This window comes from Lithobates pipiens, unplaced genomic scaffold (assembly GCF_037356315.1).
Source record: "Lithobates pipiens isolate NorthernLeopardFrog02 unplaced genomic scaffold, aLitPip1_a1.2 Scaffold_18, whole genome shotgun sequence".
In the NCBI taxonomy this organism is placed as follows: Eukaryota; Metazoa; Chordata; class Amphibia; order Anura; family Ranidae; genus Lithobates; species Lithobates pipiens.
In genome coordinates this window covers 527,391,172-527,412,200 of record NW_027507758.1, presented here as the reverse complement: position 1 = coordinate 527,412,200, position 21,029 = coordinate 527,391,172, and the positions used below count along the sequence as shown (strand labels likewise).

General features: G+C 44.4%; 1 protein-coding gene across 6 annotated transcripts in view; it reads right to left on the bottom strand.

Moving 5' to 3' along the window:
- LPIN1 (lipin 1) overlaps positions 1-21,029 on the bottom strand; it is a 270,004-nt gene that overhangs the window by 123,069 nt on the left and 125,906 nt on the right. The window lies entirely within an intron of this gene.

Below are 21,029 nucleotides of genomic sequence, written 5' to 3'. Positions count from 1 at the left end.
TCACATAACCCTCTATACTCAAGATACAAATGTATGCCCTTATATGATCTTTATTACTGCCTGTGTCTTCCTTTTCAATTGGCACAATATGAATCGAGCAGAAAAACCATCCAAAATAAGATAAATACCATGTTAGTTATCGGCAAGTTTGGGAAGATTTTCCTTCTACTTCCATGCTAAAAGTTAAAGTGATACTAAACACAGTTTCATTTACATTTTCCTTCTATTTCTAAACATGGGTGATGACACTAATTATTATAACAAAAAAAAGTTCCTTTTCCTAATCGATATATACAACTGTCACATGGCCCAGCTCCAGTAGCGGCCTCAGCCGGGGGGGGGGGGGCAAACACGCCCCCGCCCCCTCAGTGGTACTTATGCCATCGGGCTCCTGTGTTTGTGGCGATGTAGAGCGAGATCACTCCAATGAGAATGGCACCCTGCATGTAGATTAGGGGCCGGACACATGGATTAGGGGGGCAACACCCTTCAGACAGGCTGTCAATGCACAGCTCCCCCCAGACTGTCTGCACGGAAACATAAGCAGGAGGAGCTTCTAGTTCTTTGCTGCTGGTCACATGTTGAAAATTATTATTTATTTTAATTTTTTAAACAGCCTTTGGGACACGGAGAAAAAAATAAATATCAATAAACAGTTTTAGAGATTGTCATATAAATATATATTTGAAATAAAACATTTCTTGCACATTGTTTGGCCCCATAGCTTTAACGGGAGCACCTACTGTATATACGGCTTGAAAACCATGCGCTTTCTTTCCACATTTTCCAGGCATATCCATTTAAAAGGGCAGGGGTCTCCAAACTTTCTAAACAAAGGGCCAGTTTACTGTCCTCCAGGATTTAGGGGGGGCTGGATTGTGACCATTGGGAGTAGAAATTGTCCTGGCGTCAGTTGAAGTAAACAATGCATCTTCATTAAGGGGAGGAATAGTGCCCCATCATTTGGGTGAGTGGGAGAAATAGTGCCCCATCATTGCTGTCAGTGGGAGAAATAGTGCCCCATTGCCGTCAGTGGGAGAGTTAGTGCCCCATTGCCGTCAGTGGGAGAAATAGTGCCCCATTTAGGGGGGGGGAGGTGGACTGTGGCCACTGGGAGTAGAAATTGTCCTGGAGTCAGTGGAAGTAAACAATGCATCTTCATTAAGGCTGGGTTCACACCGCTGCGGGGGGAGAACCGGATGTGATTCGCACAGCAAATCACATCCGATCTCCGTAGCGCTGCGAGTTCAGCCATACAGATAGTATGGCTGAACTCGCAGCGGTCCCGCAGCAAACTCGCACGGGACCCTTTTTTGGGTCCGCAACGGAATCGGATCGCATGGGGGTTCACACCATGCGATCCGATTCCTGTGCGAGTCGGCAGATCGCACTGCGATATGCCGACGGATCTGGGGGTGTCATTAACATAACATTGACACCCCCTTCCGTCCGCATAGGGCAGTGTGAACTGCCGGCGGGAGGTATGCGATGCGGGAAAACGCCGCGGATTCGCGGCGTTCCCGCATCGCAGCGGTGTGAACCCAGCCTTAAGCAGAGGTCCGGCCGTTTTTTTTTTTTGTTTAAATCAGCAACTACAAACACTGTAGTTGCTGGCTTTTAATAAGGACACTTACCTGTCCAGCAAGTCCGCAATGTCGCCCCCCCCCTGAGGGCGATCCGTCCATCGGATCGGGTGCCGGCGTCGCCATCCTAACTAAGGGAAACAGGCAGTGGAGACTTGCAGCTTCACTGCCCGTTTCCTACTGTGCATGCGTGAGTGGCTCAGGGCTTTGTGAATGGTCCCATTTTCTGGGACACACACGTCCCAGAAGGCAACGGGGCAGTTCATCGAAGAGGAGGAAGTGAAGGAACAGCGCTGCGGAATAGGAAGGGGTCATTGGTGTCAGTGGGAGACACAGTGCCCCGTCATTGGTGTCAGTGGGAGACACAGTGCCCCGTCATTGGTGTCAGTGGGAGACACAGTGCCCCGTCATTGGTGTCAGTGGGAGACACAGTGCCCCGTCATTGGTGTCAGTGGGAGACACAGTGCCCCGTCATTGGTGTCAGTGGGAGACACAGTGCCCCGTCATTGGTGTCAGTAGCAGGAATTATGCCCAGTCGGTGTCAGTGGGAGAAATAGCGCCCCATCCTTGGTGTCAGTGGGAGAAATAGCGCCCCATCCTTGGTGTCAGTGGGAGAAATAGCGCCCCATCCTTGGTGTCAGTGGGAGAAATAGCGCCCCATCATTGGTGTCAGTGGGAGAAATAGTGCCCCATCATTGGTGTCAGTGGGAGAAATAGCGCCCCATCATTGGTGTCAGTGGGAGAAATAGCACCCCATCATTGGTGTCAGTGGGAGAAATAGCACCCCATCATTGGTGTCAGTGGGAGAAATAGCGCCCCATCCTTGGTATCAGTGGGAGAAATAGCGCCCCATCCTTGGTGTCAGTGGGAGAAATAGCCCCCATCCTTGGTGTCAGTGGGAGAAATAGCGCCCCATCCTTGGTGTCAGTGGGAGAAATAGCGCCCCATCCTTGGTGTCAGTGGGAGAAATAGGGCACCATCATTGGTGTCAGTGGAAGGAAAAGTCCCCCATGGGCCTGATAAAGACAAGCAAAGGGCTGTATCTGGTCCGTGGGCCGCAGTTTGGGGACTACTGCTATAGGGCAAAAAACACATGCTTCTGCTTATGACGTACACACACACACACACACACACACACACACACACACACACACACACACAAAAATCACCTGACTATGCTCATGCTAAGTGTGAATAAGGGAATAAGCCATAAAATTAATGACATGCTGAATTAGCCTTTCAAGGTTCAAGCACACTTTGCTATTTAATTTAAAAAGTGTTCCTTGATTATCCATTCCAACCAGTTCAGAAGACCAAGGTCTTGGTTCAGATACTTCAGAACGGCACCCATCATCAGGATTCTGAACCAGACAAACAAGACATAACAAGCAGTGTTTACTCCTCGCTACCAAAGAATGGTGGACGGGACTATTCAGCTGCCGCAAATCTAGTTCTTTGGGCAAAATAAATTCCATTTGTGCTGCACTGCCAAGCAGATGCCCACATGAATCCATGGTGCTAAGAGAACAATAGGCGGCATGGCTGCAATGTTGATCGCTTCAAGCCTTGACAATAATGTAGACTCAGAAAGACGAACAAAGAATTTCCATGTAAACAGAATCTTGGCATGGCTTCCTTTAGACTCCCACCCATCTGGGGCATCAACAGCACATGACCGAGAAAAGCATCTTTATCATTCTGTGCACATCATAAACCAAATGCAATAAAGGGCAAAAAACCACATAGAAATCAAATTAATCGAATACAATAATACCAGTGAACCAGGCCGGAGCGTCTTTAGCTCACCACAGGAGCTTACTATCTTATTTGATTTCAGACAGGATTAACTGGGGTTTTCTATTGCACTTTTCAAACAGATATAACTACAAAATGACCTTGAATGGTATATTGTATACAACAAAGCAAAATGGAGCAATTAGGGAAATTCAGAGAGACCCCATTTAAAGCGGAGTTTCAACTACGTAAATTTTTTTTTTTTTGGACGAATATATTTTGTTAAATACTATTATTTATATGACTCACTGTTTAGCGATCAATATCCGCTCGATTGCCGATTTAGATCATACGATTTGTTATATTTTTTTATCCCTGGCATGTTCCATATTGCTTGTGGGCATGTGAAGCCCACAGGCACCATCTTCCTGGTTATGGTGCAGCTGAGCAACCAGCATGCACCGCTTCGTTCTCGTGCATGCGCATGTACGCAGTATGTAAGCGCTGTACACTTCTGACGTTCCCATTGCAACGGGCAGCGGCGGCGTCAGAAGTGCCCGCCCCGTTGTGATGGCAACAAAGATAAACTATCACGATACCGAGCGGCAGCCATCCACATTGACTCCTGGGAATTATGACATAGCTCCCAGGAGACAGTGTGCCGCCGGATATGAAGGGCATATCCGCGGGTGGCAAAGACAGGAAGCTGAATATAAAACTGGAATATCTAGGTAACCCTTCAGAATCAACAAATAAAAACATTGTCCATTTCACAATGATTATGCTGCAAGAATGATTTCAATTAAAATTTAAAAATTAGTGTGGAACTCCGCATTAAGAAACACTTTCTACTGTGTCCAAAAGCAAGAGAGGTCTACCTTCCCCATTCACATAAGGCGATATGAAATCACGGGCGGAATTGCTGCGATTCTGCCTGCTATTCCAAATCGCAGCAGAACATTTGACGCACATTTGATCGCCATTATTCTTAAACAAGTGGTTAAAAACAGTGCTAAGCTTGCCAACCAAAAAGGAGCAGGAGCTTCTTCTGGGGCGAAAAACTCCTATAAAAGTGCAAATGCACTGCCCCATTTGTGACATGCGTTTCTGTGTGGAAATCGCGCTTTAAAAATCATGATCGGGAGCGCTTGTTCCTACTATGCAAGGTCTGAACGGGGCCTTAGAGGGCAGATAATGGGAGATCTTATGATCCACATTTCATTACATATTCCACATACATTAACAAAAAAATAAAAATAGAATGCATTACGCCAAACACGTGAACGCACTTAAATGCACATGAAAAAACGAATCTATCCAGGGGAGGAGGAAAAAAAAAAAAAAAAACTTCTTATACACGAGGCCTAAATCTGTTTTTTCTACTCTTCACTTCAGGACTACTGCTACAATGTCACATGTTCTAATGGGAAATACAAATATTTGTCCCATGTCATCGCACACAGTGCATGTGATAGGAAATCTGAAAAATAAAACTATGTCAGCTTCTCCCAAACAAAGGGGGGGCTTAGAAATTTATTTGGCCTCATGCATACTACAGCTGTCCATTTTACAGGCATTTGAAAAAAAATTCTGCCCCCAAACGTCCCTCTATGTTAGCCTATATCAGTGATGGCAAACCTTGGCACCCCAGATGTTTTGGAACTACATTTCCCATGATGCTCATGCACTCTGCAGTGTAGTTGAGCATCATGGGAAATGTAGTTCCAAAACATCTGGGGTGCCAAGGTTCGCCATCACTGGCCTATATGATTGCCCACATAGGCTTTTAGAGGAATGTGTGGGCACGGGCGTTCAGGGGCAGAAACCATCGGGTCCAAATGCACCTGAACACGAGGCATGTTTAGCTCATGAGCGTTTATTTCTGGCCAATGAAATAAATAAATGCCCAAACGCTTGACACTCCTGAATGCAGTGGCTTTGGGTGCTTTTTTTAACAATGCTTTTCTTCTGTTAGGAGAAAAGTGTTCAGCTGGCTACACATTATACAACTTTTAGCCCTGGTTCACATTGCAGCAATTTGGCATGCCAAATTGGCGGGTATTGCCGGCAATGGCACCACCTGAATCGCTGCAACGCTGCATTTGCAGTGCTGCAATGATTCCCAAAAGTAGTTTCTGTACTACTTTTGGTGACTTCGGGTGCGTTTTCAATAGACATTTGTGTAGAACCCGCACAGAGGTCTCTGAAATCGCCCCCCCCCCCCCCCCCCAAGGTCGGGGCTGACAAGCGGGAATGAAATCGTTCAATAGTTCAGCTGAACTCATACAATTTCATTCCCACCGTCAGTGTGAACCTGGGCTTCCACAAATTTATTGTACAATTTTCCTTTAGGGCCGGTTCACACTGCGAGGCGAGGCGAGGCGACACGGCTCGCCTCGCCTCGCTCCCGCAAGTCGCCCCCATTCAGTACTATGGAACCGTTCTGAGAGGAGCGACTCGAGTCGCTCCGACTCAGAAAAAAGGTTCCTGTACTACTTCGGGGCGACTTCGGGGGCGACTTGCATTGACTTCTATGCAGAAGTCCTCTGCAAGTCGCCGCTGACCCCCCCTGCAAGTCGCGGCGAGGAAGTCGGAGACGCCTCGCCGCGGCTCGCAGTGTGAACCGGCCCTTAGATTTACCAAAACCTAATACATTGCCTTGAAAAAGTATTCACACCTCTTGAAATTTCCCACATTTTGTCATGTTACAACCAAAAACATAATGTATTTTATTGGGATTTTATGCGATAGACCAACACAAAGTGGTACATAATTGTGAAGTGGAAGGAAAATGATAAATGGTTTTCACATTTTTTTTTACAAATAATTATGTGAAAAGTGTGGTGTACATTTGTATAGCGCCCCCCTGAGTCAATGCTCTGTAGAACCACCTTTTGCTGCAATTACAGCTGCAAGTATTTTTGGGGATGTCTCTACCAGCTTTGCACATCTAGAGAGTGACATTTTTGCCCATTCTTCTTTGCAAAATAGCTCAAGTTCTGTCATATTGGATGGAGAGCGTCTGTGAACAGCAATTTTCAAGTCTTGCCACAGATTCTCAATTAAATTTAGGTCTGGACTTTGACTGGGTCATTCTAACACATGAATATGCTTTAATTGAAACCATTCCATTGTAGCTCTGGCTTTATGTTTAGGGTCGTTGTCCTGCTGGAAGGTGAACCTCCGCCCCTGTCACAAGTCTTTTGCAGACTAACAGGCTTTCTTCTAAGATTGCCCTGTATTTGGCTCCATCCATCTTCCCATCATCTCTGACCAGCTTCCATGTCCCTGCTGAAGAAAAGCATGCCCACAACATGATGCGGCCACCACCATGTTTCACAGCGGGGATGATGTGTTCACGGTGATGTGCAGTGTTAGTTTTCCACCACACATGGCGTTTTGCTTTTAGGCCAAAAATTTCAATTTTGGTCTCATCTGACCAGAGCACCTTCTTCCATGTTTGCTGTGTCCTCCACATGGCTTCTCACAAACTGCAAACAAGACTTCTTATAGGATTTCTTTCAACAATGGCTTTCTTCTTGCTACTTTTCCATAAAGGTCAGATTTGTGGAGAGCACGACTAATAGTTGTCCTGTGGACAGATTCTCCCACCTGAGCTGCGGATCTCTGCAGCTCCTCCAGAGTTACCATGGGTCTCTTGGCTGCTTCTCTGATGAATGCTCTACTTGCCCAGCCTGTCAGTTTAGGTGATGTTTGGTGGGTTTGCAATTGTGCCATACTCTTTATATTTTCAGGTGATGGATTGAACAATGCTCCATGAGATGTTCAAAGCGTGGGATTTTTTTTATAACCTAACCCTGCATTGAACTTCTCCATAACTTTAGCCCTGACTTGTCTGGTGTGTTCCTTGGTCTTCATGATGCTGTTTGTTCCCTAAGGTTCTCTAACAAACCTCTGAGGGCTTTACAGAAAAGCTGTATTTATACTAAAAATGAAGTTACACACAGGTGGACTATAATTACTATTGACTTCTGAATGCAATTGTTTCCACTACATTATAGTCAGTTGGATCAGAGTAAAGGGGGCTAAATACAAATGCACACCATACTTTTCACACATGTATTTGTCAACAATTTTGAAAATCATTGATCAATTTCCTTCCACTTCACAATTACGTGCCACTTTGTCAATCGCATAAAATCTCCAAAAAATACATTTACGTTTTTGGTTGTAACATGACAAAAATGTGGAAAATGTGAAGGGGTATGAATACTTTTTCAAGGCACTGTAATAGGAGGTCAAACCTAGACACTCAAATTGTATGCAATGAGGCAGGCCCTTACACTACATAGTTGAAGGTAATGTGTAGCCAGTTTTAGCGCCAAAGCATTGTTAGATGTAGCAGGCTCATATATTCCTGACAATAAATAATGAATAGAAAAGAGCCTGCTATACAGGTTCTGTATACTCAGCAAAGATAAGCAGGGAGGGCTCGCAGAGCACAAGATACACACACTGTGTGCCTATTATATAGGTGTCCTACAAGGAACTAGGAACATTGCAAACCTGTAAGGTCTTGTGAACTGACCCTTTAAAGTGTTACTAAACCCACACCAGTAAAATCAATCTGTATATACAGTAAAGTACGCTGGTTATATTATACTCACTGTGAAAGCTAAGGGGTTTAATCCTCTACATTTTGTAAAAAGGCTGTTTGATCCTGTCTTCTCTGATCCTCCCCTTTTTCCACTGTCCCCAATCCATCTCCTGATAAGACAGAGCCTTTGAAATCACTCTGCTTGGTGTGTATTACTAGTGTTTTTTTCAAATTGGGAGAGTGCATGTGATCAGCACAGGGCCAATCAGCACTGTCCAGACAGAGGGTCAGGGGTCCTGCAGCCTCATAGGACAGTCAGGGGAGAATGAAAACTCCTCTTACAAGCTTTAACCAGTGCTCTGTTGGACACTGATAGAAGTCACAAGACTGCTCTAACTGCTGATGAGAAAAGGTATTTAGCAGTTTATATTTACTAAAACAATTGCATTTCCATGTTATGTGTACTGTAGGAAACCAGATATAGTGAATGCAGGGAACTGTGTTGATCAACACTTTAACCACTTAAGCCCCGGACCAATTTGCAGCCAAAGGACCAGGCCCCTTTTTGCGATTCGGCACTGCGTTGCTTTAACTGACAATTGCGCAGTCGTGCAATGTGGCTCCCCAACCAAAATTGGCGTCCTTTTTTTCCCCACAAATAGAGCTTTCTTTTGGTGGTATTTGATCACCTCTGCGGTTTTTTTTATTTTTTGCGCTATAAACAAAAATAGAGCGACAATTTTGAAAAAAATGCAATATTTTTTTACTTTTTGCTATAATAAATATCCCCAAAAAATATATAAAAAAAACATTTTTTTCCTCAGTTTAGGCCGATACGTATTCTTCTACATATTTTTGGTAAAAAAAATTAAAATAAAAAATCGCAATTTGCTATTTAAATCAGGGGTTGACAAATTTGCTTGGAATCTAGGAGCCAGCTTAAAAAGTTAGGAGCCAGGTCCGTGACGGCGATCCGGACCTGTCCCTGGCCTGACATGGAGACGAGTGAGGGGAAGATAGCAGCGCCGTCGCCGCGCCCCCCCCCCCCCCATCTCCAAGTCATTGCCCATAGCTCTTAGAGGGACATTTTATTAATTTTTTTCAAATGACAATTTTTTTTTCAATTGCATTTTAGTGTAAATATGAGATCCGAGGTCTCTCTGACCCCAGATTTTTTTTAAAAGAACAGTGGAAAAAAAAAAAAGTTAAAATAAGCAGAAAAAATAATAATTTTTAAACGCGCCCTGTCCTGCCCGCATATAAAATCGGTGTTCGAACCACACATAGGAGGTAGCGCCGTGATCGGTAGAGCGAGAGCAATAATTCTAGCCCTGGACCTCCTCTGTAACTCAAAAACGTGCAACCAGTAGAATTTTTTTAAATGTCGCCTATGGAGATTTTAAAGGGTAAAAGTTTGTCGCCATTCCATGAGCGGGTGCAATTTTGAAGCGTGACATGTTGGGTATCAATTTACTCGGCGTAACATTATCTTTCACAATATAAAAAATAATTGGGCTAACTTTATTGTTGTCTTATTTTTTTTATTAACTAAATTATTTTTCCCAACAAAAGTGCGCTTGTAAGTCCGCTGCACAAATACGGTGTGACAGACAGTATTGCAACAACCACCATTTTATTCTCTAGGGTGTTAGAATAAAAAATATATATAATGTTTAGGGGGTTCTAAATAAAGGGAAGAAGAGGCAGGTAATATAAAACAGGCAGAGGAAGCTTCATTATTAGCATTGCTGGTTTGTCATACCAACGGCGACCACAAGAGGGCGCCAGATTCCATAAGGAATCATAGGACCGCAGAAGGCCTCAAAGCCGCGGCCTAAATTTTCGGCCGCCGGCGGAACGGCCCGACGCGATCACGCTGGGGGGGTCCACAGAGACAGGATACCCCCAGCTGTGCTGCCCCAGGCGCGAGGTCGCTATTTCTAGTCGCCAATGCGACCTGGCGCCCGGGTTTTGTCGAGCCCTGATTTAAATGCACTGATTGCTGTGTAAATGACACTGGCAGTGAAGGAGTTAACCACTAGGGGGCAGTGTAGGTGTTATGTATGACGTGATGTGTTTTTTTATTGTAGGGGGGCGTGGCATGGCATGTGACGTCACTGATCGTCCTTTCCTATAAAAGGGAACAGAGATCGGGGACAGCCACACAGGGAAGCACAGGGAGAGGTTTGTTTACACAGACCTCTCCTCTTTCTTCAGCTCTGTGACCCGTTCGCGGGACACCAGCGGCGATCGGGTCCGCTGGTCCCGCGGCCACGGTCACAGAGCACAGGACCGGGTCGGGAGCGTGCCGGCAGTGAAGTTAGAAGCTGATTAGTTACTATGCACAGCACCAGATTGTGTGTGCTCCGGGTTCACTCAATCTCCCCCATAAGCTAACATAGAAGTGATGTGAGAAATGAGACCTAAAGGGGAAAAAAAATAAAAATAAAGGAGTTGCAGGAAGCACTGGGAAATGCAAGCAGCTAACACTGCCCATCCCTACATTGTACACAGACTAATCCTTCGTTGGCATGAGTATCTGATCTCCTAATTGTCCAGCTTACCGCACCTCTAATTGCCTAACAGTAGAAGTGTGACACCTCTCTAAGTGAGCCTAATGAAATATTCATATATGTAGTTAGACGCTAGAACATGATACTTTGCAGGAACACTAGATCCTGTACACTCATCAAAAGTCTAAAGCAGAACTCCAGCCCATAAATAAAATAAAAAAAATGAATCACCAATTATCAGATCAAATAAATCAGCTTTGACTGCAATATTCACCTTAAAGCTGAAGCTGTCCTCTGGCGTACTTCCCGTCTGCCATAAAATGTCCTCAGACTTCTGGGTTAAATGACAGCCAATATTATTCAATTCACTTCCTCTGAGTCCAGGTCAGCCTGGGCCTGCCTCCAGCCTGTGACTGGACAGTGAAAGGAGAAACAGCACAGCGGGGAGCTCATCTCTGTCACATTGCTCTCTCCTCCTATGAGCATGTTCCTGGCCAGCACAGAAACTGATTGGGTCTTTGTGCTGCTTTTTCAGCTACCACTCAGCCCTGCTGTACACGAACTGCAAGAGGCCAAATACAAATCACATCAGGGCCTGACACTGCTTGTATTAGAAAGAAAAGCATTTTATTCTGTATTAATAACACAGAACTGCATACATTTATGTCTTTTATATCTGCCTGGAGCTTTAATGTTCATGTCACTTTTTTTTGTGAATAAATAAGGTTTAGTAATTTCCTACATCAGATGCAGTAACACAGCTACATTTTGCACAATTTCCTACCTCAACCCATGAGCCTTGCAGTGGTTTTTCCGCACACAGTGTCTGTCTACAGAGACAACTGTTCTGTATGTGGAATACAGGAGTCCATATTCACTAACTTGGTAAGATATGTGCAAGGCTTTTTTTCAGTGAGAACACAGTTGTGGCACCTCCAGCACTGAATGTATGTGGAGTGTGGGGTGTGTTGGAGGGTCTATTGATGCTGGCTGCTGGGGAATATATTGTCACTGGTGGGGGATCTGTTTTTGTGTGAGGGTCTATTGTTGCTGGAGGGGTCCTATGTTGCTGGTAGGGATCTACTGTTCAGGGAGAGGTCTACTGTTGCTTGCTGCTGGAGGGTATATTGATGCTGACTACTGGGAGATATGTTGTTGCTTCTGGGGGGGGGGGGGGGGGGGGGTCAAATGTTGCTGGGGTGGATCTTATGTTGTTGTGTTGGGTGTGGTATTTTGTTGTGGGTGCTCCATTGTTGCTGGAGTGGAATCTATGGTTGCTGCAGGGGATCTAGTGTTATAAATACAAAGAATCACCGCTCTAAGAGGGGATCTAGTGTTGCTGGGGTGGAGTCTGTTGTTTTGTGGGGTCTATTGTTGCTGCAGGGGATCTAGTGTTGCTGGGGTGGAGTCCGTTGTATTGTGGGGTCTATTGTTGCTGCAGGGGATCTAGTGTTGCTGGAGTGGAGTCCATTGTTGCTGGGGGATCTATTGTTTTGTGGGATCTAGTGTTGCTGGGGTGGGGTTAATTACTGCTTACTGCAGGGGATCTATTTTACTTATTTTCTTGTTATTAGTAACAAATTCCATACAAATTATTTAGCACCACAACTCCGTGAGGTGGGACCAAGAGACGGTGCTCAGAGGTGGAACCAAGAGACAGTGCTCAGAGGTGGGTAGTAGGAGGTGGAACCAAGAGACAGTGCTCAGAGGTGGGTAGTAGGAGGTGGAACCAAGAGACAGTGCTCAGAGGTGGGTAGTAGGGGGTGGAACCAAGAGACAGTGCTCAGAGGTAGAACCAAGAGACAGTGCTCAGAGGTAGAACCAAGAGACAGTGCTCAGAGGTAGAACCAAGAGACAGTGCTCAGAGGTGGGTAGTAGGGGGTGGAACCAAGAGACAGTGCTCAGAGGTAGAACCAAGAGACAGTGCTCAGAGGTGGGTAGTAGGGGGTGGAACCAAGAGACAGTGCTCAGAGGTGGAACCAAGAAACAGTGCTCAGAGGTGGGTAGTAGGGGGTGGGACCAAGAGACAGTGCTCAGAGGTGGAACCAAGAGACAGTGCTCAGAGGTAGAACCAAGAGACAGTGCTCAGAGGTAGAACCAAGAGACAGTGCTCAGAGGTAGAACCAAGAGACAGTGCTCAGAGGTGGGTAGTAGGGGGTGGGACCAAGAGACAGTGCTCAGAGGTGGAACCAAGAGACAGTGCTCAGAGGTAGAACCAAGAGACAGTGCTCAGAGGTAGAACCAAGAGACAGTGCTCAGAGGTAGAACCAAGAGACAGTGCTCAGAGGTAGAACCAAGAGACAGTGCTCAGAGGTGGGTAGTAGGAGGTGGAACCAAGAGACAGTGCTCAGAGGTGGGTAGAACAAAGAGACAGTGCTCAGAGGTGGGTAGTAGGGGGTGGAACCAAGAGACAGTGCTCAGAGGTGGGTAGAACCAAGAGACAGTGCTCAGAGGTGGGTAGTAGGGGGTGGAACCAAGAGACAGTGCTCAGAGGTGGGTAGTAGGGGGTGGAACCAAGAGACAGTGCTCAGAGGTGGGTAGTAGGGGGTGGAACCAAGAGACAGTGCTCAGAGGCGGAACCAAGAGACAGTGCTCAGAGGTGGGTAGGGGGCGGAGACAATGGTGGAGTTTCCGGTACCTATTCTCTGTGGTTACACCATGTCCAGGAGACCTCAGGGATAGCATTGTACAATGAAGAATATGATTTTACGGTGGATATAAACAAACAGTCTACACACCCCTGTTAAAATTTCAGGTTTCTGTGATGTAAAAAAAAAAAAAAAGAGAGACAAAGATAAATAATTTCAGAACTTTTTCCACCTTTAAATGTGACCTATAAACTGTACAAATCTTTAGTAAATAACGTGGTTGCATAAGTGTGTACACCCTCTTATAACTGGGGATGTAGCTGTGTTCAGAATTAAGCAATCACATACAAACTCATTTTAAATAGGAGTCAGTATACACCTGCCATCATTTAAAGTGCCTTTGATTGACCCCAGATAAAGTTCAGCTGTTCTGGTAGGTCTTTCCTGACCTTTCCTTAGTCGCATCCTACAGCAAAAGCTGTGGTCCGCAGAGAGCTTCCAAAGCATCAGAGGGATCTCATTGTTAAAAGGTATCAGTCAGGAGAAGTGTACAATAGAATTTCCAAGACATTCGATATACCATGGAACGCAGTGAAGACATCATCATCAAGTGGAGTAAATATGGCACAACAGTGACATTACCCAGAACTGGACTTCCCTCCACAGTTGATGAAAAGACGAGAATAAAACTAATCAGGGAGGCTGCCAAGAGGCCTACAGCAACATTAAAGGAGCTGCAGGAATATCTGGAAAGTACTGGCTGTGTGGTACATGTGACAACAATCTTGACATGTTCTTCATATGTCTGGGCTATAGTGTAGAGTGGAAGACGGAAAAGCATCCAAGCCCGGCTAAATTTTACAAAAACACATCTTAAGGCTGGGTTCACACTGCTGCAGTGTACGAGATCGGATGTGATTCGCACCGCAATGCAGTGCAAATCACATCCGATCTCTGTGCGATGCGATCTCAGCCATACAGATAGTATGGCTGAATTCACATCGCATCCGGCCCAAACTCGCACAGGACCCTTTTTTTGGTCCACAGCAGAATCGGATCGCATGGATGTTCACACCATGCGATCCGAGTTTGCAGATCGCACTGCAATATGCGAACTGATCTGGGGGTGTCATTAACATTTCACTGACACTCCCAGCAGTTCGCATAGGGCAGTGTGAACTGCCGCCGGGAGGCATGCAATGCGGGAACCCGCAGTGGATTTGCAGCGTTCCCGCATCGCAGCAGTGTGAACCCAGCCTTAGTCTCCCAAAAGCATGTGGGAAAATGTGTTACACTGATGAAACCAAGGGTGAACTTTTTGACCATAATTCCAAAAGATATGTCTGGTGCAAAAACACCACTGCACATCACCAAAAGAACACCATACCCACTGTGAAGCATGGTGGTGGCAGTATCATGGTCCGGGACTGTTTTTCTTTAGCTGGAACAGGGGCCTTAGTCAAGGTAGAGGGAATAATGAACAGTTCCAAATACCAATCAATATTGGCACAAAACTTTCAGGTTTCTGCTAGAAAGCTGAACATGAAGAGGAACGTCACCTTTAAGCATGACAATGACCCAAAGCATACATCCAGATCAACAAAGGAAAGGCTTCACCAGAAGAAGATTAAAGTTCTGGAATGGCCCAGCCAGAGCCCAGACCTGAATCTGTGGGGTGATCTGAAGAGGGCTGTGCACAGGAGATGCCCTCGCAATCTGACAGATTTGGAGTGTTTTTGCAAAGAAGAGTGGGCAAATATTGCCAAGTCAAGATGTGCCATGCTGATAACTCATACCCAAAAAGACTGAGTGCTCAGTGCTGTAATAAAATCGAAGGGTGCTTTAACAAAGTATTAGTTGGGGCCCTGGTTCACACTGGAGCATTTTGACATGCGATTTGATATTTCAAATTGCATGTCAAAATTGGCGGCGATTTCGGTTTATGGCACCATCCTAATTAGTGCATCGCCACAGCAATTTCAAAAAGTACAACTTTTTGCGATTTCAGGCTGCGATTTACATCAACATCTGTGCAGAAAACAGGACACAAATGTCTCTGAAATTGCGGCCGAAATCGGAACTGGCATGTGGGAGTGAAATCGTGCAGATTTTTTTTTCTACGCAGGAATATGCAACATGCATGCGTTTTTCTGCGCATAAGAAAAACTCATTTGACACCAACAGTGTGGTGTGAACGGGGCACATAGAAAGCAATTCCATTTTCTTGCAGATTCTTTATGTTGCATATTCTGCACACAAAAAAAAAAAAAAAAAACACAACCTGCATGACGCCAACATTATGGTTTGAACAGGGCATACAGAAAACAATCAATCATTTTCTTTGCGATCTTGCAGAGACGTACATTACAAAATCGCATATCTCTACACATGCTGTGAACAAGCCCAAAATATTCCATGCGGATAATATCTGCATGTTTTTCCTATCAGTTTTTAAGCACATATAGTACAGCTGCAAGATTAATCGTAAAAAAAAAAAATAATATATATAAATCACAATCTTGATAAACCCCGATCTTAATCCCGCATTTCCATGATTCTATGTAACAGGTGCAGATCCATTCTCTGCTCAGAGCTGCCAAAAAAAGAAGAAGAAGACGGTGTTCTGTCAGAATAGCAAATCCATCAGATTAGGTAACGGAGCTGACATTCCGTCAGCTGCGCATTCCTTCCACCACTACCAGGTTTGCTCATTTTAGCAATAAAGTGAGAATATATAAACAAATATAGTATATTGACATCTGTGATGCTATTTGGATGTTAAATTTTGAAAGAAGCAAAAACGCCAGCAGTAGGAAGATGGCGGAGGCCATGTTGGTACACCCCGCACTGCTCAGTGATAAACCTTTAGCCTTTCAAAATTAAACATCCAAACAGCATCACAGATGTAAATATACTATATTTATATACGCTCACTTTATTGCTAAAATTACATTGAAATTTAAGACGTAGGTGGGTGTAGTAAGATGTCCGCTGCCTTCTTCTGACTGCAGGTGTTGTCACATTAGCAAACCTGGTAGCGATGGAACGCATGCGCAGCTGACGGAACGTCCCTTCTGTTACATTATCTGACGGGTTCGCTAATCTGATAGAACACCTGAAAAGTTTTATCACAACATTGCTCTGTGCTGAAAGATAGATAAAAAGAAACATTGTATCATTTGGTTCTTTTAGATCAAAGGGATGAACTTTGGTCTGTAAATGAGGTCAGTTTAACCACTTAAAAACTAAAGCCCCATACACACTATCAGATTTTCTGCTGATTTTTGTCTTCAGATTTACCAAAACCATGTAGTACAAGGGCCTGCCTGATTGCATACAAATTGAAACTCCTAAGGTTTGACCTTATATTATATGGTGTATGGGGCTTAAAGCGGTTGTATACTGTTTTTTTTTTTTTTTTTTACTTTTACCTACAGGTAAGCCTATAATAAGACTTACCTGTAGGTAAAAAAAATATCTCCTAAACTTGTATGGTTTAGGAGATATTCCCCTCACGATGCGCCGCTGACTGCAGCGGCACATGCACACCAGGGATTTTTGGCTGATAGCCTTGTAGATGCCGGACTTTGCCGGAAAGAAATCTCCCGCGCAAATGCGCCGGAGTGACGATATCCAGCTCCAGCCACTCGCAGAGACGAAGCCTGCGATACCCGGAAGACACGCCAAGGCAACATGTCAGCTCCCTTGGTGTGGGTCGGAGATATCGGGGCCTCGTTCTAAGGTAAGTATTTCATAATGAGCTAATATGCGGTGCATACTAGCTCATTATGCCTTTTCCCTTGCAGGTCAGAAAAAAAAATAAAAAATGTCAGCCTTTTTCTGACACTTGTATAAAATCAGTATTTTTTTGCTAGAAAATTACTTACAACCCCCAAACATTATATACATTTTTTTTTAGCAGAGACCCTAGAGAAGAAAATGGTGGTTGTTGCAATATTTTATGTCTTTATGTATTTGCGCAGCGGTCTTTTAAATGCAATTTGTTTGGAAAAAAATACATTTCAATGAATTAAAAAAAAAAAAAAAAAAAAAAAAACTAAACACTAAAGTTAGTTAATTTTTTAGTGATTCTCGTTTTATCCAGAATCGTGCAGCTCTAATGTATAGTGTGAATGAGGCGGAGAAAAAAAATGGAAGTAAAGCTAAAAATTGTAATGCACCGCACTGAAAATGTTGTTTGCTTTTTCTAAGGGGACGATGCTAATGGGCTCTCATACAGTGACTGCATTGTACCTTATCTAGTTCATCTCTGATGTGACAAACTGATCGACTAGCAAATTCTGGTCAAGAGATGTCTTTTTGAATTTCCTGAGACACTAATGAATGTGAAAACGTGCTCGCCATACAAAACAACTGCATGTTTTTTGTGCACAGACACAACACAATGACATGGTGAGAGCATGGCCTAATCGGTCTATACTATCCTGTGCAAAGAGAACAGGTCCAGTCCTGGAAATGCTTGTTGCTAGGCTGTCTCTTGCTTTAATAATTTAAGTCGCTGGCCATGACAAAGCATGCAGCTTGGTAAAGTTAGGGCTTCACTTCCATTTACTTGGTTGTAAACCTCAGACATGAAATATGAACAAAGCATTTCCCTCTATAGTTTATATAGCATGAAGAATACGCGGGTCGAATCTCGGCTGATTGGGCAGGAACCGGACGATATTTGTACCATTAATGGACAGGTTGAATGTACCAAGTTTATCGATCAATATAACCAGCCTGCTGGATTTTCTTGCGATTAGTGCTAGTGGCTGCTATACCCACTAGCAATAACCACTGCCTTCTACCGGCGGGGGTGGTTGCAGGAGAGAAATTTACACCATGTATGGCTGGCTGAAGTGTCATTTCTGTCTGCTGCTTCATTTCTCTGCTAGCAGCATGAATCAAGTCTGACAAGTTTTCCTGACACCAAGAGAAAAATGGTGACAGGGGAGGGATCTGATCAATGCAGGTCTCAGGAAGGGCACATAGAAAACTGTTGTTTATGTGTTCTGTTAACAATGTAGTGATGAGGTGCGGGGGAAAAAAAAGCAGCATGTCTGTATTTATCGGCACCGTGCTGGAGCTCACCTGAGGTCTCCATCAGACTCCATAACACAATGTGCATGAGTTTAAAGGAAAAAAAGGGGTACATAGTGCTTTGAGATGTAAAACACAGGGCACTTCCTATACAGAAAAGACATCAACCTGCACGCCAAAATGGATCAGTGTAGTGTGTGGGCTAGTGTGATCTCTGGCCTTTTCATGGCCAGTGCTGCTGCAGGGGAGAGGAGGAGAGCAGAGAGTGCTTACAATGGCTGGGCCATAGGAGCCTATGGGTGATGTCACCACTCCCTGTCTTTACTAGCCGGTGTCCAGCGCTCTCTCGCTCACTTACACCAGACTAGAGCAGCTCCAAAAGAATATACATCTTTCTTACACAGGTTAGCCAGTATAGAGGTTAGGAGGGGGGTGAGAGCTTTTTTTAAGATTAGTTAGGCCTAGTTAGATCGCTCTTCAGAGGGCATGTGTAAACAAGCCTGTAGGGAATTTCATATGCTGAACGCACCACTAACCGACCCCGGTGTGACCATCCCATGTAGTCCTTGCTCCGTATAACTGAATAGGATGCATGACCACACTGCAGAATCACCCTCCGTGTATATCCTACAACTTACTACCCATATACAGGTCTGCACTACTCAGTAGTATACGGTAACCTGGCTGGAGCAAATTATACAATAAGAAGAAATGCATACTGTAAAGGAAATTTGTAAGTTCTGTATATAATTGTATTCTATTTTATATGTATTGTACACGGCACTAATAATGTTTTCAGTACATGTTTGCATTCTTTCGAGTCCTGCTTAGAATTAGCCTGCCTATGTTACGCCCCTTGTTACCATAAAAGAACAATTGTAATATTAATGTGATAACTACGTAATCATGTGTATAAAAACCTTCAATGGCATCATAATAAAGCAAAATCGTTATTTGGAAAGATGAGGAGTGTAGCTTTTGTGTCTCTTCCCTACTGCAGTAGTTATTATTAATTTGGAACCACTAATCAATACGAGGATAGGAGTTGCCTAAATTTCCATGTCACATACCATAGAAAATAAATAAATTCTTCACACCCAATGATCTCTGGCACTATTGTACCTGAAACGCGTTAGCAGGAAAAGCTCTGACGGGAGAATTACGGGGATTTCTTTTATAGAGCGACATAAAAAAAAAAATCTGTCCGGTGAGGATGTACTTGTAATCATGCCAGCACATATAGTAAAAGGGACTGTATGAAAGCTGAACTCCAAGGAAAACAGATGGTTTCTTGTGCAGCAGGGCTCCTCCGCCCCAGAAGGGTTAAAGTGGAAGTAAACGCCCATGGTTGACATTTACCTATAACTAAGCCTATAATGAGGCTTACCTATAGGTACAGTAAATATTTCCTAAACCTGTGCCGTTTAGGAAATATTTCCTTGTGAATGAGCCAGTGACGTCACCAGCGCGTCACCATGTGCTCTGAATATGTGCTGTGAATAGCAGCTCCCGCACACAGGAGTGATATAATCGCGGAGCAGCCAATCAGACGGCCAAAAGGCGCAAACCCGGAAGGAAGATTGGGTGAAGATGGAAGCCCCGTCAGTGCATCGCTGGAGGGCTTAGTTTTAAGGTAAGTTTTACATAATGTGCTAGTATGTAATGCATACTAGCAGACTATAACTTGTATGTTATGTTGTGCTTTTCAGGCGTTTCCATTGAAGGCCTATGGTGACAAAAATGCTCAATTCTGCCTGAAAAGTAGCGCATGTACTTTTCTGAGTGACAGACAGTGTGCTACAAGCAAAAAGACGCTCAGATATGAACAAGGGCTTTTTACTTGTTGAACGTTTTCGAGCTTCAAGCTATAAAGTATCCAGTAAGTGAAAAGGGGGTAGAGCAGAGAGCTCTCTGCTCGCAGAGCTGTGAGAACAGAGCGATCGGTGGCGTTCGATTGCTCGGTTCTCAATGAAGAGGAGTTGGGGGACTGATGCTGCATCCACCTAGGCAAGTATGAATCCCCAAAAAAAAAAAAACATACTTTATGCAGGTCAGGACACTATCTACATGGAGTTTGTATGTTCTTTCTGTGCTTAGAGTGTAGGTTGTGTAGGTTTCTTCTATCACATCAAAAAAAAAAAAAAAAACACAAGCAGGTAGGTCAATTGGCTCCTGTCTAAATCAGCCCTAGTATGTATGTGAGACAAGGACCTTAGGATTTGTGATTTCAAAATCGCGCTTTACTTGCTTTTCCGCATAGGGCACCCCACTCACTTCAATGGGCTGACTCTATGTGCATTTGTGGCCCTAAAGAAGCATATGCCCCTTTTTGAGCGGCACCCTTAGTGGGGTTTTTGCCGCACTATTCAAATTTGCGATCATGTGTACGCAGCATTAGAGTGTTGCAAGGCTGGGAACCCCACTGCAAGAGAGAATTTCAGCTTTAAGCACAGATGGAAGCTTCTGCTTTTGGGACCTAAGAGAAAATGTACTATTGAGTCATCAGACTGCTACCAACGTGACTGGAGTGTGGCCACAACCAAAATCCCACCCGAGAAGAGTGATCCGAGAACCCAGGCTGGGGGCCACTCTGATCGTCTGACATTATACAGCAGGGATATGCAATTAGCGGACCTCCAGCTGTTGCAGAACTACAAGTCCCATGATGCATAGCAAGACTCTGACAGCCACAAGCATGACACCCTGATGCAGATGCATGATGGGACTTGTAGTTTTGCAAAAGCTGGAGGTAAGCTAATTGCATATCCCTTTTATACAGGATCTCTAGGCACAACCCTACAGAGGTTTCCAATGACAGCGGATGTAATCACTTTCTGAGCATACAGCTTCTTTATTTCTTTCCTATGTTCCAGATAAATAATAGCTAGAGGCAAAGATTTTTTTTTTTTTTTTTTTTTTAGTTTTGGATACAGTGGAGAGGGGTTAGAGCCCGTCAAGTTTTATTGCTGTCTGTGCCCCCGTTAGGTACATTCATCCTCCCCATGTGTCC